General features: G+C 40.4%; 1 long non-coding RNA gene across 2 annotated transcripts in view; it reads right to left on the bottom strand.

The window, feature by feature from the left end:
* Positions 1-380: 380 nt before the first annotated feature.
* The window catches only part of LOC307212961, a 40,338-nt gene continuing 17,321 nt past the window's right edge, over positions 381-23,397 (bottom strand). The window contains exons 3-4 of one of the 2 annotated variants that reach the window (XR_013837295.1): positions 3,198-3,332; positions 381-508 (exon numbers count right to left, since the gene is read on the bottom strand). This is a non-coding gene — a long non-coding RNA (uncharacterized lncRNA). Of the gene's footprint in view, positions 509-2,536; positions 2,615-3,197; positions 3,333-23,397 lie in introns of those variants that run through there. The other variant, XR_013837296.1, reaches the window with a different exon arrangement.

Below are 23,397 nucleotides of genomic sequence, written 5' to 3' on the forward strand. Positions count from 1 at the left end.
TCCATTCAAGGCAGCAGAGGGAGCAGTGCTCTCCATCCCACTCCCCATTTCAAGCCACATGTGATTATTTCTCAAGAACATCTGTCCGCAGCCAGCTTGTTGGATCTACTTACCGAGCACTTTCTTATGAAGAATTAAATGGGTTTATATTTCAAATGTGTGTGCCAACAGCACAAATCTATTTGTTTCCAGAACTGCAAAAAAAAAAAAAAGGTGCTATGTTTGCTCTGTGTTGATAACATTGCTATAGTTATGGGGTATGAAAGAAGATCTCTACAACCAATGCTCATGAAATGCGCTACAGTTTTTCTACTTAATTGTCAATATATCCTTTGAACCAGCTATAAAACTGTCCACATACCTTACTTTGAAACTGAAATACTTCTCAAGCTCAGCTCATAGCAGCAACAAAGCAGTTCCAAAAAGCAGCTTCCATAGTGCAATCCATAGTTTTGAAATAGTTCTCCTTGTTCCTTTGTTTTCATTTACTGTTTCTTGTTTCTTTCCGCTGTGAATATATAGTCAGTGCCTCTTCTTTTGGGTTGAAGCAGAAGCCCAAATTTTACATTATGATAAAGGTAAAGGTAAAGGGACCCCTGCCCGTACGGGCCAGTCTTGACAGACTCTGGGGTTGTGCGCCCATCTCACTTAAGAGGCCAGGGGCCAGCGCTGTCCGGAGACACTTCCGGGTCACGTGGCCAGCGTGACATCGCTGCTCTGGCGAGCCAGAGCCGCACACGGAAACGCCGTTTACCTTCCCACTGGTAAGCGGTCCCTATTTATCTACTTGCACCCGGAGGTGCTTTCGAACTGCTAGGTTGGCAGGCGCTGGGACCGAGCAGCGGGAGCGCACCCCGCCGCAGGGATTCGAACCGCCGACCTTTCGATCGGCAAGTCCTAGGCGCTGAGGCTTTAACCCACAGCGCCACCTGCGTCCCCGCTTACATTATGATAGCCATCTTCAAATGTCTAAAGGGCTGTCACATGGAGGATAGAGCAAGCTTGTTTTCTCCTGCTCTATAGACTAGGAGCAGAGCCAATGTATTCCCATGACAAGAAAGGAGATTCCAACTAAACATCAGGAATAACTTTATGACGGTAATAATAATAATAGTACAGTGGTATCTCGCGTTAAGAACTTAATTCGTTCCGGAGGTCCGTTCTTAACCTGAAACTGTTCTTAACCTGAAGCACCACTTTAGCTAATGGGGCCTTCCACTGCCACCGTGCCACCAGAGCATGATTTCTGTTCTCATCCTGAAGCAAAGTTCTTAACCCAAGGTACTATTTCTGGGTTAGCGGAGTCTGTAATCTGAAGAGCGTGTAACCTGAAGCGTATGTATGCCTTCAGATGTCTTTTAAAAATAGGATAGCTGCTTATTTCCTTGACATTTGATGGGAGGGCGTTCCACAGGGCGGGTGCCACTACTGAGAAGGACCTCTGTCTGGTTCCCTGTAACCTCACTTCTCACAATGAGGGAATCACCAGAAGGCCCTTGGCGCTGGATCTCAGTCTCATCCTAATGATCCCTTGCAGCCCTCCAGTTTTATTATTCTATGAACAGAATAGCTCCTCATTTTGTAGCAAAGAGTCACTATGTGATGGTTCCCATGAAGTCTGTTGACTAGGCCATCTTACCAAGGACTTCTGGTAATTGCAGTCTACTGCCACTGAGGCTCTGTGTAACAGCAGAACCACCACACCATATATAGCCCAGCCACTCATGATGGAAGATGGGGGGCAGGAAGTTGGGTCTGATCCCTGAGCCAACTCTTAACAGGTTGGCTCCGCCCTAACCCAACCCCAGGAATGCCCCATTTCAGGAGTGCCCACTGGCCTCCACTGATGGGGCTTTTGTTCAGGATGTAGCGATGGCCTGCACTCATGCTGACTTCATTCTGCCAGCAGTGGCCAGCAGGAGGCCAGCTGACGCAACAGAAATGAGCAGAGGGATGCCACCACTCAATCCAAACCATCCAAAGCCCAAAGGTAAATTCAGGTATTTCTACATCCATGAGTATAATGCAACCATATACATGTCTACTGAGAACTCAAAGAGTTCAATGGGGCTTACTTCCAAGTAAGTCGGTACAGGGAAGCATTTGCAGCCAGCATTTTAAGAAGGTTTCATAAAGGCACAGCAAAACTTGCTCAACTGTCTTGAGTTTCCAACACAGATAGCATTGCCCACAGGCAAGCTGAAAGCAAAGATCTCGGATGTATGAGTGCCAATAGGACAGTTCTGCACAGGCAAGTAAGACAACTGCAGAACACTAGATTCTTAGATTACAAAATAAGTCTTTAGTTCAATAGCAGTATGTTTTATGGTTTTAGTTTTCACTGTTGCTTATCCTTTTTATTACTCTGCCCTTTGGTCTGATTTATGTTACAGCTATAATATGCACTGTGAACAGAGCTCTGCTTTTGGTTTGGTGACTTTAATCCATGGGGGTGAAAGTGAAGCAATCCATCCTACATAAGATTAAAAGCTTTCATTTATTTCATCATTTATATCCTCAAGGCAGAAAATGGAGAGGGATCTTGTTCGCAGAATAGTTTCTCCTGATACTCCAAACCACAGAACTCTAATAGGTTTAGATGGTACATGGCTTCCTAAAATAACATTTAAAAATAGACTAGCTTAAAGCAGACATCCAGGGAAGGTTAATATTAATTGTTCTATAATTACAAGCAAAATAAGGCTTAATAATACAGTCCCCCCCCCATTCTATCTATCCATGTCATTTGGGTATACATATTATATCTACTTATTCTCAATAATGAATCTTTGCCAAAATTATTGAAATATGTATTCATATATTTAGGATGTGCAACATGTACACACAGAGACACTAATCTGGACACTATTCTTCTTCAGATGTTTCTCAGTGTAGTGGTAGAGTATAATTTTTAATTTCAGATCTTTGCCTGGTTATTTTACGACTTCACTTTTACGTTAATGTAAAAGCAAGTAGTCCTAGCAATGAGAAGGCAAGCAACGAGAAGAAGAAACCCACAACAACATTAAAGTCCTCCACCTTGTGGCTGAACTTTTGACACACATTTCCTCTTTTCTGTTGTGTAGCCGAAATAGTAACCAGATCCCCTGTGATCCATAAGCATTGCTTTCCAGCATGCAGCCAAAATAGCTCTGGAGAAGGCATTAAGATCGTTAGTGAAATTCCAGGTAGCAAACCTTTCTCTCCTTCATCGTGTTGTTCCGTCCTCATAAGTATGCTGTGTACTTATAATGACTCTTGCTGACTGAACACCATAGCATGGGTAGAGAGCAGCTTCTTAAGAGACACACATCACAGCAGTGCCAAGGAATCTGTAAAGGTAAAGGGACCCCTGACAGTTAAGTCCAGTCGCGAACGACTCTGGGGTTGTGGCGCTTATCTCGTTTTACTGGCCAAGGGAGCTGACGTTTGTCCGCACACAGTTTTTCCGGGTCATGTGGCAAGCATGACGAAGCTGCTTCTGGTGAAACCAGAGCAGCACGTGGAAATGCCGTTTATCTTCCCGCTGGAGCGGTACCTATTTATCTACTTGCACTTTGACGTGCTTTTGAACTGCTAGGTGGGCAGGAGCAGGGACCGAGCAACAGGCGCTCACCCTGTTGCGGGGATTCGAACCACTGACCTTCCGATCGGCAAGCCCAAGGCCCAGTGGTTTACACCACAGTGCCACCCGCGTCCCATCAAGGGATCTGTACTGACTGCTTATTAGCCACCAAGCCACTTTTAAGGTTCTGCTACTTACACACAAAGCCCTTAGTAACTCAGGACCAGGTTACCTGAAACAATGCCTTCCTCTTCACTGCCCAGTAAAGACACAATGGTCAGTTAATGGTTAGCTTTGCCAAAGCCTGATGACTATCAGCTTGTGGTGACATGGAGGTGGGCCTTGCTGAAATATAAAATGCCCCCTCTGTGTTGGCAGAATGCATTGGCATTCTGCTGACACACAAGTTTAGGCAAGAATTTTTCCAAACTGAACAAGTGATTTTATGGTTTACATTTTTTAAAATGGATTGATTTTATGGTTGCAAACAGCTTAGAAGCTATTTTGGCATATAATGAGTATATAAATGAAATCATTACAATATGCATATTTTAGTAAAAAGAACCAGGGCGCTTTTTTTCTAGAAAAAGAGGTGTGGGAACTTGTGAGCCTTTCTTTAGCTTTTTTTAGGGGGAAGACTTTTCTTTTTTGCCGGCTTTGCATAATTGATTTGCATAAATATGTATTATAGGGGGAAATGCTGATCAATTTTCACAAGAACTTTTAAAAGAAGAATTCACAAACTTTGAAGAAATGTCAAGAGTTGAACTTACAATTAGAAAAATGAGAAATGGAGAAAAATAAAATGAAATTGACACATTTTCCCATCCCTGTTTTAAAATGATCCCAGGCCAGGTTGCAGAAAAATCTGAGCAATGAACAGTGATCTGCTTCTTGCCCTATATACCTGAAGGAGCATCTCAACCCCCATTGTCAGCCCAGACACGGAGATCCAGCTCCAAGAGCCTTCTAGCAGTTTCCTCATTGTGAGAAGTGAGATTACAGGGAACCAGGTGGAGGGCCTTCTTGGTAGTTGTGCCTGCTCTGTGGAATACCCTCCCATCAGATGTCAAAGAGATAAACAACTATCTGACGTTTAGTAGACATTTGAAGGCAGCCCGGTACAGGAAGTTTTAATGTTTGATGGCTTTATTTTGTTTAATGTTTTAATTTGTTGGAAGTGGCCCAGAGTGGCTGGAACAACCTAGCCAGGTGGGCAGCATATAAATAATAAATTACTACTTTTACTACTGCTACTACTATATTTCACACACAATATTTATTCAAAGGTAGCAATTAATCTTTCTAGGGTGTTGCTTATATTGGAAAAGTCCTTATATACAAAAATGGTCATTGAAATAAAAGGAACATAACTTGAACAAAAATTAATGCTCCACAGAAAGCAGAATATTTTCCATAATTATAAACAGTAAGCTTTTTTTAAAAAAGCAAATGCTTTAATTGTCTTAAATTGTTAATTGGCCCATTTCTCCCACTGAAGTCAGATGATTTATGCATCCAGACCTCAGTTGCTCCTTTATAGATCCAAGTTTTTGTCTGCCCTGGGAAGCAGTGTCAGTATCTGTTTATCCAACTTCCATATTTTTCAGATATTTTGATTTTACCAATTGCTGACATTTGGCACTACAATTCAAATTAATTCAAGATTCATATTTTATTCTAGTTCTGATTATTGCTGACAACCATCTTGTAGGGGAAAGAAGAAACTTTTGCTAGTTGAGGGAACTCAGCTCGGGAAATATATTACAAGCTGTTAAGTTATTCCAAGGAGAAGGGGGTTGGGGAGAAACATATCTGCATTAAAAGGAACAATGGCATCACCAAGCCCAGCTAAAAGTGAAGAAAACTCTTAATTAGAAATAAGTAAGAAGCTCTTAATTGCGGCTAACTAGTCACTGTGATAATATAACTGGGCTATGATGGATTTTCTATGCCTTGAAGTAATTACAGAGGATATTTCCTTCTAATACACCCCAGAAATCCTGGCTTTGGTTCAAGAGTTGTTGATTTTTGACGTGCTCTGGGCATGTTTACATTGAAATGTTTTTTAAAAGGTTCCAAAGTATGTTAAATCAACACACCCTGCTTCCACAAGCCACGTTGCACTAGTGCACAGCTGTCTGCAGTAACTCCCAACAAGAATGTGCAGTGCAGTCTCCCCCCTTACAGTGGGGAATAGGTTGCTGCAAGGAAGGTTGACAAATTAGAGTTGGGTACAGAACCATAGTGGGTCCCTTGGTCAGGAAGGCTGTTTCTGCATGTGCTGTAGAGGGAAGTGAGGGGCAGATGGGGCTCATCAACCTGAGAAGGCAGCTCATCTAGGAGAAGGAAAACTCTGATCCTAAAACTCTGATGCCTTGTGGAGCATCTTTGGGAGAAGAAAGGGCCAAGGAGTAAACCCTAAATAAATGTGGAGTGGTGTCCCTAAGACAGTTGGATGGTGCCTTGAATGCCTCCTTCCAGCAACTCCTGCAGACAAGCTGGTGTCAGGAATGAGCCAGCTCTAAGCGAAGATTTGCAGCCAACTGCAGAAAGCAGTCAGGAACAGAGAGGCTTAGATGTTAGACAGGCAGCTGCAGACTTCGGCTCTTCCTGACCTTGACAAACCGACTGATAAGGCAGTAGCTGAGAGCAGGCAGGAACACAACCAAAGCTTGCAGGAAGCACGAATAGTCACGAATAGACTCAGCCTCTCAGCACAGGAGGAAATTGGAGCTGATCCACTAAGTCCAAAAAGTCAGCGAATGGGAGGGCTTCAAGATAGGAAGCTGAAGAAGAGATGTAAGAATTGTAAGTTCAATATCTTCAGTCGCGGCCGGAAGGAGTCTTCAGAAGGGTCATCTTGAGTAATGATGCCGGCGGCTTTGTCATAGCCGTCCGGAGCTATCTGTTTGTTTTTGCAATTAGTCCTCCTTTTTAATTACCCACACTTACTGTGTTATCAAGCTGAGAACCTGGACTCCTGACATCTGCTTTCCTTTCAACCACATCAGTGTAGCCGAGAGGGCGGTCTTGCCATCTGGGCAGCTCAGGACCACCATACACAATGCCCAGGTTTGCACCCTTGGGAGGTCACTTCAGTGATGTCACCACAGCGGTTTTACTTCACCCATGGAGGCGCACTCCATTGTCTCTTGAGGCAGACAGAGGCCAACAACAGGCTAGCCCTCTGCTGCCGACATGGCCTTGGCCTGTGGGAATGTTAGGATATTTCCGTTCCACCTTTAAAAAGGGAGCAGGTTGTTGTGTCACAGCCTGCGTATTTCCTGTTCACAGGAAGTATCTGTTTTTGTATATAGCTGTTGTTTTTCTCTCTCTGTGCCTGGACACGCAGACAGGCAGTCATGTTTTTCCTTTGTTCTGACCAATGCTGAATAAAGTTGTAAATAATGCTCTCCTGAGTGCATCTTTCGTTGTACGAACTCTGCTGAAAGAGCGTGCACCAGTCCTTGGAATGTGGGAGCTGTTTCTGAGGCTTGTGTCGCTAATTGACTGATACTGCGTTTCTACCAGAGGTCGATGGATCGTCCGGAGTCGACGTGGGGGCATGATGGCCTTTGTCTCCCTGGCAGTATCCCAACAGGGAATGAGATCTGGCAAGCTAGATATGGGCAAAGCTTCACTTCTTTCTTCAAGTCTGCTCTGCCAGTTGGCTGCACACCTGTATTCAACAGATGAATAGAATCACTGGATGTGTGCAGGAGGTATAATGAAGCATGTGTTTTTGAAGATGTATTGCTGGGGCACAGAAAAAGCTGTGTTGCACTGTACATTTCCCATCAAATGTGAGCTATAAGCCTGAGCAAGGGTAGCCAATGTAGCCCTCCAGATTGAGGAGAAATATGATTCAGCTTGCCTTTAAATGTGAACTTATGTACCATGCACTTTCTGAAACAAACACGAACTGAAACGGAGCCATCCTTCAAAACTAGTACTTCTCCAAATTTTGCAGTGCATTCAAACTGGGTCTGGATCTAGACACATCAAAAATGTGTTCAGGAAAACGAGTTATAAACCTCATAGTGTGAAATCACGTTGGCGAAAGACGGGACTCCACAGCACTATCTGTTTTTGTTTTGTTTTTTTTAATAATTTTTATTAACAGTTTGGTTTAAAATTACAACGCCAATAAACAATACAATATAACATCTCTTGACATAGTTCTCTTCACTTCTTTGGACTCCCTCACATCTCCTGCTCCTGCGTTCCTGTTTATAAATTTTTTTCCAGCAAATTTATCTCCTTATTTCTATTCTTATTATCTACTTTTCCAATGTTATATCTCTGATTTTAACTATCCTTTATTCAAATCTTAAAGAATTTAAATATAACCTACAACTTCCAAATTTTTTATCCTTTCTTAAGTTTAGCTTATCTTCATAATTCACTTCATCTAGCTTAATGGTGCCAAGTTGTTTATACTCTCGCATCCTTCTTAACATTCATACAATTTACAATATTTTTGTAGATAAATCTTGAATTTCTTCCAATCTTCTTCCACCGTCTCTTCTCCCAGGTCTCGGATTCTGCCAGTCATCTCAGCCAGTTCCATATAGTCTATCAGTTGCATCTGCCATTCTTCCAGTGTGGGTAGATCTTGAGTTTTCCAATGCCTAGCGACAAGTATCCTTGCTGCTGTTGTTGCGTACATAAAAAATGTTCGGTCCTTCTTTAACACGTTCTGGCCGACAATACCCAAAAGGAAGGCCTCTGGTTTCTTAGGGAAGGTATACTTAAATACCTTTTTCAGCTCATTATATATCATTTCCCAGAAAGCCTTCACTCTAGGGCAAGTCCACCAGAGGTGAAAGAATGTTCCTTCATTTTCTTTACATTTCCAATTTGTTATCAGACAAGTGGTATATTTTTGCAAGTTTGACTGGGGTCATGTACCATCTATATATCATTTTCATAACATTTTCTTTCAAAGCATTACATGCAGTCCACAGCACTATCTGGTGTCACAGTGTTATAACCCATATAAAATGCTTTTTCTTTACTAATGTAGCTGAGTCCTAAATCCAGTCAAGGATTGTGTGCAAAAATGCACATACTCTGGTAAAATGTGCACAAAAATGCATATGCTAGTGGAAATAACATACAAAAATGTGTATGTTAAGACAAAATTGCACCGAAATGCTGATGAATTTTCACACGGACTTTAAGAAAATAAACAAACTCATGTGGATGTGTGGAGAACGAAACTTAACAATGGGAAAATAAGAAAATGAATGAAACTGACTCATTCTCCAGATGTTTCAGACTTCGCCTCCCATCATTGCTAACTAGCTGGGGCTGATGGATGTTATAGTGCCCAACCTCCAGAGGGCACTGTGTTAGTTACCCTTGAATTAATACTCTTGGCATTCTCAGCAATCATTCTTCTGCCAGATTCAACCTGTAAATTTGGAGGGTTCAGCTAAGTCTAGACCTTAATGCTAAAGTCCATGGTCCCACGGGGCTCCCAGATGATCACCCAAACAGCGGCAAATGCACCTTGGACAAACATACAGTATATAAGAGTCAGGGAGCAGGTGACTGGTCATGTACATAATTGCTGATGCTGATTTTATTATGGTTATTTTAAAAAATACTGTCCTTTTCTACAATGAGTAGCAGAAGCTAAGTCTATTTTATTTGTGTAGTCATGATGGTGTTTTGATTTAATTGCAATTAAAATGTGAAAATGTGAATGCTCAGAGTATTTCATTTTTAAAATAAGCCCTGGTAAACCATTTTTTAAACATATTTCTCCCCGTGGTGTTTTGTTCTATATGCCAGGAATGCAGAAACAGTTGTAAAGCATGGAATGGTGTGCTTCTGGGAAAGGGAAAGCATTATTAATATATGCTTTAAAACTGAAGTAATACACATGGCCATCTAGGTGGCTGATCCATCAGCTGTTCTTGATCATCTTCCCTGATGAAATCAGAGAGAATGATCTGTTGACAAGGAGAAGTATTCACCATTTGATTTTAACTCCCAATCAAGATGTACTGTTAAGGACAGCTGATTCTATTTTTCAATTTACAAGAATCAAATGAGAATTGTGGCTTAGACTTCCTGGCTTTCTATTGAATTCTGAAATATTTGTGGGGGAAATCCACAGAAAGTGCAAAGAAGGGGAAACGTACTTTTGAAGAAAAGATGAACACTTGGCAAAAAAGAAACCTGATAGGTCCATGCTTAAATCCAGAACACATGGGAAGAGAATGTTGCATCCATAAAAATGGAGAAGACACAAGGCCTTTGGCTGTGGGTAACTTGCCATCAGCTAAATTCCTTCTTAGATAGGTTGAATGTCTCACCTCTAGATTAATTAAGACTGAAGAAGGGAAATAAAACATAAGATGCACATGGTTTCCAAATCATTCTTCAAAAACCTTCTTGATGGAGAAGAGCTCAGACAGGTAAATGTGTATATATAAAGAGATAATAGTGTAGTCCCCAAAGTTCATGTTTTCCAGCATCAGAACATGAATCCCTTCATCTCATAATGCTCAGTTGCATTGTAAAACATACCCTCCAGCATTTCTCCGATGAAAATAGAGACATCCCATTCCATAATGATAATTTTACTATTTATACCCCGCACATCTTACTGGGCAGCTTCCAACATATATAAAAACATAATGAAACTTTAGACATTAAAAAAAACCCTTCGCTATACAGGATTGTCTTCAGACAGCTCAGGGGTCGAATAACTCCCTACCCACCAACATTTTTCCAATGAAAATAGTGACATCCTAAGGAAAAGAGAGACATTCCAGGATCAAATCAGAAACTGGGATGGCTTCTCTAAATCAGGGACATGCCTGAAAAATAGGGACACTTGGAGAGTCTGTAGAAAACTTTTAGAAAAGTTTTTCTCTGACTGGATATGCACAGGTTAGTAAGACATCCTGAGTACTATAGTTTTTAAGGACACCTTAGAACCTATATTGTATTACAGGCCCTCTAGAAAGAACTGTAGCTACCATAACACACTGGGGCCCAACACTCTTTTTAGTCTGAACAATTCAGAACTTAAGGTTTATGAATGTCTCCTTTTTTAAAGCCAAATTAAGCTCTGAAGAACCTCAGAGGTCTTCCACTATCTCTAGTAGCGTCCAAAGCTAAAGGGCCCCTGGGACATAAACTGGGGAGACCAGGAGAATAAACCTGAGTTGATAGCCCGGTGATTATATGTTAAAATCCCTTTGGAAGAACAATGCACTTTCTCCCTGTCTCCCAGCAATGATTTCCATGAGAACATTTTTAAAAGCTTATATGAATCATCAGTTGGATGCTGTAAGGCCCAGTCAGCTCATAAATTACTTTCTCTTCACAGTGATGGCCATGGGACCACTCTGGGGGGGGGGGACTGTATGAACTGGGCCAATCTAACTGGGTTTTTTCAACACAGACTGCTGCTATAGGTGAACAATGCACAGAAGGTCTGCATCATGCAGAGTCATTTCAGTCATGGAAAAGAAGAGCTCTCTGCCAGCTCTTCTGTTTGACTTTTGCTTTATCTCAGCCTTCAGAAGGGTCAACCTTTGCGACTTGGATCAGTTATCCATGTGACTGCATGGTTGGTGATGCAGATGTGTTTTCCTGATGAATATTCACATTTTCCAGCTACGATCAGAGCAGCTGTGAGCAGAGGCTAAAAACAGTTTAATATAACTTCTGTTTGGAAATGCTTTGTCATATAGCTAATCTATAGCAGGTGACTCTTTAATCCAGAACAAGCCTTTCTTGATCCTTAATACTTAAAACTGGACTGCGCTACCATCAACCTTAGAATGAAGGACATTACTGACTACTAAAGTCCAAGCAGATTAAATTGCTTTGGTTAACAGGGGGGCTGAGAGTGCAAAGCTTATAAGTCTCATTATTACTCCAGCTATTAAACCAAAACATTTGAAGAATCTAAATAAGCTTTTGATTTAAAAATGATCTGTAAAACCTGCAGATATTGAACTCATGGACTGAATTTAATGTTGACCTATTCCCGGGATACAATCTCTCTCAATATATAAAATTAGCTCAGAAGGCTCTGAAGTTTTGCCACATGGCCATGCAAACAAGTAGACCACCTTTCTGGTTAGCTTAAGGATAGGCAAATCTGTCATTTTTTGTTTCTCTCAGTTCAGTTTCTCATTTTTACAGTCTTCAGTTCAGTTTGCCCTATTTCCATATCTGCCTGTGATTTTTTAAAAGAAGTCTTCATGAAAATTTATCAGCATTGTAATGTAAATTTCTCCTAATATGTATGTGTATACTTAGGCTATCCTTTATCCTAGTATATGCATTTTTTGAACACACTACGTGGCTAGAGAACTGCATTGCAAAATTCAGAGGAGTGTGAATTTTGAAGGATGGCTATGTTTGGGTTTGCATCTTGGTTTTGATAAGTATGAAATAGGTAGATTTGCTTTTAAATGAATACTGAATCCATTTCACTCCCCACTCATTTATACAGGCATTTGTTTTCTCCGACAAATTTTCCTCCAGTGCTTTTGTTTTAATCTGCTGCACTTTCTCTGTTTTGTTTTTTTAAAAAAACTGAATTATAATTTCTAATAGAGTTTAAGCACTTTTAGCTGTCCTGAGGCACCAGAAAGGGCTTGATATTATAGACAGATAAATACATTACTGTTCCCCCCCCTCCAAACGGCCTCGGCCTAGTATACCTGAAGGAGCGTCTCCACCCCATCGTTCTACCCAGACACTGAGGTCCAGCGCTGAGAGCCTTCTGGCGGCTCCCTCACTGTGAGAAACAAAACTACAGGGAACCAGGCAGAGGGCCTTCTCAGTAGTGGCCCCCGTCCTGTGGAACGCCCTCCCACCAGATGTCAAAGAGATAAACAACTATCTGACTTTTAGAAGCATCTGAAGGGAAGTTTTTAATGTGTGACATTTTAATGTATTTTTAATCTTTGTTGGAAGCCGCCCAGAGTGGGCAGGGTACAAATAAATTATTATTATTATTATTATTATTATTATTATTATTAAAGTATATGTCTCATTTAATAACATATAGAATTAACCTTCTGTATGATTGTGGTAGCAAAAAATGATGTATGCTTAAAAAAAAATGGAAAGCTGTATAACTATCCTTGGCCAATGACTGGATCATCAAACTCTGAGAATTCTAATTATCAGAAGCATATTGGTTGTAATGAAAGACAATGTAACAGGAGAAATAAAATCATGAAAATAAAAAAACTTTATCAGCACAATTTACGATTATTCATTAATTATATTTTTTATATAACAGAAATACTTTTAATGCATTTTTATAGTGTTTTTAACTGATGTGCGTAACTTTTGATTTTTAAACCCCAATTGAAAACTTTTCTATTCCATCAAGCTTATGCAGACAATTAAAGCAATACGTCTTTCAATAGCTGTTAGCTGATTTCTGATTTTAACATTTTAATATGGCTTCACTGTTTGGTTTCATGTATAATTGTTGTAAACCGCTCAGGTACTATTTCTGAATAGGGGTATATGCATATTTTTCTAAATGAACCAATAAATAAGAGATTGTGAAACTTGTTGAAAATAAAATAAATAAAATGGTAAAAATAATACAGCTATATTAAAATAAAATAAGCATTAGAAAGCAACAGAATTTTCATTTTTGTACATATTATGTGATGTGAGAACCGCACTGGAAAATTCAGAGAAGGGCAGATTTCCAAGGATGACTCTGTTTCAGTTTGCACATTGTTTTGGAAACTGTGGATTAGCTAAGTTCACCATGAAACGTGAGGTGAAGTGATTGATGCCTTTAAAGGCTCTTAAATTTTATACGTGTAAGATGGATTCTGCATCTCTGACATTAGCCAAAATAAAGAAATACTGACTTGGTTAAGATCATTTCCCAATGATTTAGTATTAAATTAAGCTTTATTCTTTCATTAAAGTTATCTCCCCTTCCACACACAACTCCTAGTTGCCAGTTCTTTCTACCTTAAAAGGAGGCAGTAGCACTTAAGGCAGTTCACAAGAGGCCTTGAAAACAACGTTGTCTATGTACTGCTGACATGAACAGACATGAGACCAGGCAAACTCTGGGAGGGGAAGAAATTCAAATATCAAATATCAAACTTAAGACTGTGGCATGCATCTCAACAGTCCCAATTTGGGTGGGGACACCCAAGAATTAAAGAATCCATCCTGGCCTCACTGAAAGCATGTGATATTCGTTTGTGTGTGTGTGTGTGTGTGTGTGTTCCTTTGTACAGCAGCGTCTGTAGTTCAGAAAAATATTATTCAGAACAAAACTGTTGCAGGTAATAGTACCAAGGGAAAACCCATTGGCTTGCTTTTTAAAGAAGACAACCATTAAAAAAAATAAATCACAGAAATCCCTAAATAAAGGGTTTTGTGGAAAACAGGGAGCAGTCTTCCTTTGATAAATAGCCCTGATAATTTTGACGCAAAGTTATGTGTTATGATTTCATTCCATACTTTCAAAGCATCATTTTCCACAAGCAGGGAGTAAATGTGTCTGGGCTGAAAGTGCTATGTAAAGTTGCTGTGATTAACGTGTTTTTGTTTTTTAAATGACAACACTGAGATAACAAAAGGTGTCGTTTTTCATTGATGTGCTTCAGAAAAAAGAGTGTATCTTCTTTTTAGAAATGCATTGTGTGCATTGTGCATTACTCCTACTCCTACTACTGTTACCCATCCTTCACTACAATATCTCAGTGAGTGTCACAACAATGTAAAATACAAAATTGAGAACAATTTAAAAACTACCTTAAAAGGAAACCCAAAATGACTTACCAGTCTTGAGTAGGGTAATCAGAATTAAAGGAAAAGGAGGTTCCTCAACCTAGAATAGTTATGCAGAATTGGTAGTTTGGGCAGGCACAATTTATCAGATGGAAGTGAGAAAAGTTCAAAATGTTTCATTTCTGACTGGGTAGTTAACTTCCAAAAGTCTTGAGGTCTTAAATAGTTTTAAGTTTAACCTGCTTCTGTATGCAGCATGGCTAGCCTATGGGTCTTTGGCTGTTGCTGTGGACTACAGCTCCTGTCATCTCTGGCCATTGGCCATGCTGGCCGTGCTTGATGGGAGTTGGAGTCCAACAATATCTGGAAGGCAATAGGTTAGCCATCCCTGTTCTACATGAACCTTAATAGCTACTTGAGTTGCAGGTCATTTAAGTAACCACTTTGGGGTGGGAGTTAGCACAAAGAAGGCTGATTGCCGAAGAATTGATGCTTTTGAATTATGGTGCTGGAGGAGACTCTTGAGAGTCCCATGGACTCCAAGAAGATCAAACGTATCCATTCTTAAGGAAATCAGCCCTGAGTGCTCACTGGAAGGACAGATCGTGAAGCTGAGGCTCCAATACTTTGGCCACCTCATGAAAAGAGAAGACTCCCTGGAAAAGACCCTGATGTTGTGAAAGATGGAGGGCACAAGGAGAAGGGGACAACAGAGGACGAGATGGTTGGACAGTGTTCTCAAAGCTACCAGCATGAGTCTGACCAACTGCGGGAGGCAGTGGAAGACAGGAGTGCCTGTCGTGCTCTGGTCCATGGGGTCACGAAGAGTCAGACACGACTAAATGACTAAACAACAACAACAAGATTTGCAGTTGCCTTGGTTTATTTGTAAAGATTATTTCCCCCCAGATTAGTTGACATTAAGTGACACAGACCCAAATTCAGAAAAGGGTATCTGCACTTTTAGGGGGGTGAGGGGAGCTGGACTTAACTCTGCTTTCCATTCCCTTTCTCCACTAAACAACTGGTGGTGAGATCCCAATTGTTTGTGTTAACTTCACGTATATGTGTAACTTCACATATGTTGTGCCCTGTGTTGAACTGGAGCCATTTGGACCAAGTTCACATATCCTTTTCAAGCAAGAATATCTTATGACATGGACATGGTGTGGATCAAACATTTTAGGAATTCAGTGAGCAAAATAGCTATTGATCCTTTATGTGAGAAATGTCTGAATATGTTAGAAAGAAAAAAGGACAATACAAGTCAGCGCTATGAGTCACAATCATCTGGCGTATAAACCAGTTTGCCTAAGAATGGGGAAATGATGTAATCACTAATTAATTTTCAGTTGGAAGTCCACATCTCATCAAGGTAGAACTCCCATGAATTTGAATTAATCTCGGCTGAAGCCTGCCAAAGTAACTCGAAAGTCAATTAGTTAACAGAAAAATGCAATGGATGTCTGTGTGACTACTCCAGAGCAAAGCTTGTAAAAATTGCTTCTGGCATTTAGCTTTGCAGTCTTAGCCTTTCAACACTATGTGAGGTGAAACCTCTTTCCCCTCCCAGTTTTATTGATCTGTGAAATAAGGGTAAAGAGTTTAAACAACTTGCCAAAGATTGTGTGGTATGCGACAGAGCCAAAAATAAAGCTTTGGTCTTCTGAAACCCATCCCAGTTGCCTTATAACCACAATATCATGCCTTTTCTTTCTCTGGGATTTCTTTGAAGTTTTTCATAATTTATAGCAACCATGGAAGATTTAACTTTCCTGGACTTTTACAATACAGGGAGTTTTATTAAAGGGAAGAACGAGTCATAAATCACCAAAGCTGATTTGAGAGTTCACATCAAAAGGCAGTGTTTAAAGAAAAGAAAAGCCGAGTTTGAAAGCAAAAAGGCATGTTCTCCTAATTGTACGGCAGATAAAACACACATTTGGCTTTTGCCAGTGTAAGTGAGATGAAACTTGTGCAGCCTAGCTATAACCCTTAGGCAAGTTATAAGATGGAGGCTGGCTAGAATTTTGGTTCTCCAAGTCAAAAGACAAGACAACATGTGCAATCAGAAATGCCATATTGATTTGTTAATCATATAATATGATTTCTGTTGTAGTTGTGATCTTTAGCTCATTTTTAGTTGCTATTTTGTTAATAGTGTTTTATAGATTGTAATTGTTTTATTGATACGTTAATTATTTTATATGATTCATGCTGTATTTGTGATGTTCTATTATGTTTCATTACGTTATTGTTATTTATTGTTCATAAGCTGCTTTGAGATTCATTTGAATGAAAAGTGGCATAGGAATACAATAGTTTAAATCACTAATGCTCAGTTCACACATTGTGCTGCTTTTGCTAATACACAACTTGTTGTATGTTAAAGGGCATAAGTAACATACAAACTGGCCTTGATGACCTCTAGGGGCCACACCAATTCCAGCAAGGCATGAAATATAGTCACATTTCAAACTCTAGTCCTGCAAATGTGTGCCTGTAAAGAGATATGTCTCATCTTAAAACTTTCCACACAATAGATGCACTCTTCCATTAAGCATTTTGGAACAGGCACTTGTAACATCTCTAACTTCCTAGCACTTCCAAAGATGACTTATTTAGAGTCAATTTACTCATGGCAGAACACCCAAGCGTTACAAAGATGTGTCCTTACCATTTTCTGTTTCTCTACACACATTTTCACAATGGGGGCACAGTATGCAGCATCAGAAGAGATCAGAGACAGAGATAATATGTGCACTTCTGTACAATTATCATTGTTGCCTCTGTTACATGAAAACAGACTCAGCTGCTCTTTACAGTCATTGGAGAAGGTCCTCTTTGTCATGCTTTGGCTGCCAAATAGACACCTAATAACAGTGGCATCAACTCTCTGGAACATCCCTCTGCATGCAAACTGAGAAATGTCGACTGAGAAATGTCGACTGGGGGGGGTGTCATTTTGATTCTCACTTTTTATTGTGATATCCTGGACACATTTGTCATCCTCGGATAGCAACCATGGCTATGATGTGGACCATTACATATGGTCTGACAGCCATTTCCTAACAGTAGTTCCAACACTGCTTATAGTAAAATGACCATGTCACATGCATAATGTAGACCCAGCCCTATTGCCTTCCTTTCAGATATGAGACAAATTGTTCCTACATAATGGTCTTGTGGTCTGTGATACTCATCTTCGTTCCGCCAGAATTACAAGTAAAATTGATACAACTGATACACTTCAACGGATTGTATAAACCAGGCAATGACTCTGTTATTTTTATGGGTGTCCTGGAAGCAGGTAGAAATATTGTGTTACTTGCCAATTTAATGACAAGATAGCAACCACATACATGCCACTGTTATAGCTTATCACACTTCCTGATTCAGCCTCGGGGAAGCTGACCATTGACATCGATGATCCATTTGAAAAGGCACCTGCTATTATGCTGTTACCATTACAGATTATTCTAGTAAATGGCCTGAAATTCCTTTTACGCCACATGTCATTTCTGTTACTGCTTTCAAGTTTCTTACTTCAGTTTTCAGTAGAGAACCCCAAGGGAATTGATCTTAGATAATGGCACTCAGGTTTTCTTCTGTAGAATTTGAGACTTTCCTGTCAGAAAAGGATATCCAATATGCTAAACCAAAGTTAGTCATTAATTTCAGTGGTTCCAATCTGAGTACGATTAACATCAGATACATCCCAAAGTCTACAAACAGCTGGCCTAAAAGATTAGGCATGGAAACAGAACCCATCACCACAGTTTTCTTACGCATCTATTTAGCTAAACAGAATGCCACAACACAAGTCGCCAGCTGAATTATTACAATGCAAGTTCACTGTTGCTGGGCAACAGATGCGTAAGCCAAATGCACTCTGACAGAAGACAATCAGGACAACAGAAGCAACAACAATATAAGAAGCATATGGGTCACCATAACGAAGCCAAGGCACCAAAAATACAACATGGTTCACTTCTGTTGGTCGGAACACTGGGCATCCTGCTGAAAAAAGAACCAAGGTTCAATTTACCTCTCAAGGTAAAGGGTAGGAAAGTACAGTATGAATTATCAGATGGCTGGATATGAAGTGCCTAGCATCTGGTTCCTACCCATTATGATTCGGCCACAAATGGCCACATAAGAAAGGCTACACACCTGGGCCCTGCTGATTATGATGCATCTACTGATGTCTGGTCTCTTGCACATAGTCGCCAACCAGAACATCTGCTGCTCAACAGTTTCAATAGAGCAGGGGACAGTAGTTAAATTACAATGTTGATGATTCTGGATTGCAGTTATATGCTTAAATATATTTGCAGGAGTTGGTTCTTTTTAGATAAAGGGATATATGGGTAATTTGCATACGTAGGGTTGTGAGTCAAGGCATAAAAGGGAGCAAGGAGTAATAGGAAGGACAAGGTAGGTTGGAGTGTTTGAAGAAGGACCAAGTTCTGCTTCAGTTTCAGCTCAGAGTAAAGAACCTTCCAGCATTTGGTTTTGGTATTTTGGATTCTCCCCCCCCCCCCATGCAACACATCCCCAATTAGAAGTGAAAAGATATAGCAGCTTTAATGTCAAGAGCAAAATAGGTGTTTGTGTTTGTCTCATGAAGAAAAAGAAAAACATCATTTGTTACATAGGTGACCACAGGATAGGGAAATACTGTTATTTCAAAATACCATCGCCAATTAAGCACACATTCAGTTTTAGTAAAAATAGAAACTTTTGGTTCTTCACAGGTTTTGTTAAAAAAAATCACTGTTAACAAAGAGGGAGAAGTTTAGGGCTCATTATAATAGAACGACTGGTGCCTTTTGTTTGTAGATAACAAAGTACATGACTGAATGTACTAATGGAATATATAACCTGTTTCTGCTGTCAGACCTCTGCTAATATAATTATGACTCAGTCCAAAACACACTGTCTTTTGTTTCAGCTTCTAAAACATGCTGGTGTCAGCACTTCAGGATCATCCTACACATTTTAAAGAGTAAGATGTCTGAACTTATCACACTATCAACCCATGGGCCTTTGAGGACCTTTGCACAGAAAGGAAGGAAAATAAGCCAAAACGAAAACAAAGTGTAGACCAAGAGCAGGAACAAACAGAGAGAAGATTCTAACAAAGCAATAGCCTAAAAGATTTTGCGGGAATGACACTTTGTGTAATTTTATACAGTGTTTCCCACACGAAGGGCTGACAGCATGATTCCGACACTCCTTTATGTCTTTCTGGTAATATGTCTATAAACATAAAGGTACAAGGTTAGCAAAAATGTGGGCTGCAGTGGAATCACTAACACATAGAAGTGTAGCTTTGGATCTCAATATTATTGTTTCATTGGGCATTTAGCTTTTGATAGCTTTTATTGTTTCATATTGTGTTTTAACTGTATTTGTTCTGTGAGCCGCCCATAGAACATATGTTGAGGCAGCTATTATAAATTATGTTAATAAATAAATGCCAAATTTATTAATTTTGGATTTATTTATTTCAAAGATTTCTTAGTAATCCTTCACCATATGGTCCCACAGCAGGTTACAATAATATCATCATACAGTTGTAAGAAAGAAGCAAAACAGTTATCATTCAAACTTTTCCAAGCAAAACAGAACAGTATTGGTTCAACAAAAGAGGTGGGTCACACAAGACAAAAGACCTTAACTGTCAAAGGCCAAGAAAGAGGGGCCTCTTTGGGGAGGAAAGTGGGCAGCAAATAAAACACAAATGAGAACAAAATTGAACATGGTTCCTGTGCACCAGTGACTTCAGGCTGAGGACAATATGAGGAAGGCAGAGTCAGTACAAGGACTCAGGGGGACAGTGTCATCATGGGTAAGGAGGTGGGAAATGATGAGGGTACAAAATAACGAGAACTGTTGGGCTGCAAAAGCAGGATAAGTAGGAAAAGATATGGCAGTGGCAGGCGTGCACAACAAGGTTTTTTATTTCTGTGAGGAACAGAAAATATCAAAAAATTATTCATTTTATTTATTGATCATACAATCATAGAGTTGTAGAATTGGAAGGGACCATGAGGATCATCTAGTGCAACCCCCTGCAATGCAGGAATCTTTTGCCCAAACCCACAGCCTTGAGAGTAAGAGTCGTATATTCGCCCAACTGAGCTATCCCAGCCGCCACAGCCAATCAGTGTAGACAGTGCTGAGCTCGAGGGACCAATGGTCTGACTTAGTGTAAGTAGGTAGAGCATGAGACTCTTAATGGTGTAAGTTGGTGGAGCATGAAACACCTCTTCTACTTGGGGGGGGGGGGCGTGTTCAGCAGAGGTGCCACTCAGAAGAGTGTAATAGATTTTGGTTTCCTTTGCTTTTTTTCTCTTTCTCTTTTTGTTTTTATTTAGATAAGTTTCTTGTATTATGATAAAGCATCAATAAAATTTTATTATAAAAAGAAGAGTGGGGTAGAAATGTGGTTCATAATACTACATATTGAATAAGCAGAGGTTCAATAAGAGAGCTGATCACAGGCTTCGTAAACACATTCTATACAGTGGGAGAGTCGTATATTATTCTCAACCCAGAGTTCCAAGTTAAATTGCTGAACTCCTTTTGAGTTATTTTTAGCAAAGCACAAGACATTTAAGATGTACTTGAGTGACTTCAGTCCTGAAAAGGAGAGGGGTGCTCCGCTTCATGTCTGATTTCAGATCTGTTTGCATTGGGTTTGATTTATCCCTTCAAGACATCTTCATAAACTTGGACCAAAAATAAAATGGAAAGGAATGTCCTGGGAAGAACACTTAACTTTCAAGTATTTACCATTGATATTCAAGTGCACTCACTCCCTTTGTGCTCAGCAGAACAAAAACAATGGCTTTCCTTCATGGTGGGGTGACTCGTTCTTTCTTGATGTTCACTTTCATCTCCAATATTATCATCACAATAGAGCTATTCAATTCGGATGCGGCAGAGAGCTGCATCTTGCTGATAAAAATGCACACAATATGTTTTATTATTACTTAGAAAAGTATAAGCATTGAAGCAATAGGGTGCCCGGGAGGCTGATGACCATCATCGGCCACCTGAGGAAATTGCCTCACTCTGCCTAATGGAAAGGCTGGTGTTGCCACAGATAACCTCTTAGGCTAGGAGAGGGGGGAAGAGAGGCCTTGCAATGTCCTCCTCTTCCACTCCCTACCTTGCCTCCTGTCAGGAGATCAGAGTCGACATCTGTTTGGCAAAGAGATGGCTCCACAGACATGCCACCTCCTCCTGTAGCTCCTTTTCCTTGCATGAGAGTTAGATCATGAGACAACAGAGAGATGTTCCCAAACTGCTCCAAGAAGACTACAAATCACACCACAGATTATTCTGTTATAGGACATACGCTAATGGAAGTCTCACAAGAACAGTTGTGCTTGCTTCTGACATTTCCACAATATACTATGATAATTTTTTAGCTTTATTCTGTGTTCTGCTCCAATCCTATTATGACCCTTTGACAGTGGCCCAGCAGTTTGTTGCTGTCGTTTTTTGGCTGGTTTTGAGCTTCTCAAATAATTGCACGTGTTGTTTTACTTATGGGGGGAGACTCTTGTCTCACTAAAAGCAATGTGCATTTTGAAAGTATCTGGTAATTGGGAATTATCTGGTATTTCTGTTTGTGCTGATTTTATTTTATTTTTAAAAAATGCTATTAGCCACCCTGAGGTTTGGAGGTTGGTCTAAAGTAATGAGGTAACTAAGCTACAGAAGACTGGAGCCACTGCCATATCTGCAATCAAGCATGCAGGCCGGGACTAGCAGGGACTAGCCCATGGTTACTGTTAAGTTGTGGGTGAACTTATCAGACGACACAGTGATTCTTCAAACCGCTCTTGTTTATTCACAGGCCAGAACAGAACTGAACTGAAGGGTTCAGCCAGCCTGCTTATATAGAGCTCCACTAGAATGCAACAGTAACCATTTTCTGTAACTATCCAATCACTGAACGTCACTTTCAATCCCTTATTTGCATATGTGGACCTGAGTGAAAACTATCTACAATATCCCCCTGCTGGCCAGGGTGAGAACTTCAGTACATAACAGTCACCCAGTGAACTTCATGGCAACTGAGCAGCAACAGAGCCCAAATGGAGCCTGATGGTGTTGTGTGATGGCAGTAATGCCAGGCTCAGCTCCCCCCCCCCCCCCCCCCGCTTCCCTGTCCCAGAACCAGGGATGGCTCACTCATGAGGCAAAGTGAGGCAATTGCCTTAGATGGCAGCATCCACCAGGACAGCAGATCCTGATGTTGATCTTTCTCTCCTCCCCTCACTTGTTCTAATGTAGATATTCCTTCACCCCTTCTTCCCTTGCATGGGGGGGGCAATTTAGAGGTCCACCTCAGGGGCCAAAATGTCTTAGGCCAGCGCTGCCCAGAACCCATTTCAGGGTTCCTATTGGCAGATTCTACCACGTTCAGCAGGCAGAAGAGGTAGGTCTGCATCATGGAGGAATACCTTCTTCCAATCCAACTCCCACTCCATTAAACTCTAAGGTAGTTCTGATTGCTATGTTAAGATGCAATTCTAAATATACTTTCCTGGGTGTAAGTGCCACTTAATTCAATGGGACTTACTCTAAGTAGACATCTGTAGAACTGCATGGTTAAAAAAATGACATTTTAACTGTCTGAATACCTTCCAAAGTCCCACACTTCCCACATTTAGCCAGGATACATTTTGTCCCTGAAATAAACTTTAACATACAGATCATCTTTCTGTGCATGGCCCTTTTGATTGATGCCCTATATGCCGAATCAAGACTACAAACCAAACAGACTTCAAATATTCTCATGTGCAACTACATGTATGTAACCAAGGAACTCTGGGCCAAACCAATTTTCATAGCTGTTCATAAACTATCGACTAATCACATCTAATCTATTTTAAGAAGATATGTGTTGCAGGGTTCCGCTTTTCTGCAAACCCTTTGAAGATCAAAAGCACAATATGAATACTAAGTGCATACTTTTCAGCCTCTTCTGAGACAAATGTGACCCACGTCGCAATTGTAGGAGAACCAGCCTCTGCCCTCACATGATTCACACCAAA

The sequence above is a fragment of the Podarcis cretensis genome (genome assembly GCF_951804945.1).
Source record: "Podarcis cretensis genome assembly, chromosome: 3".
In the NCBI taxonomy this organism is placed as follows: Eukaryota; Metazoa; Chordata; class Lepidosauria; order Squamata; family Lacertidae; genus Podarcis; species Podarcis cretensis.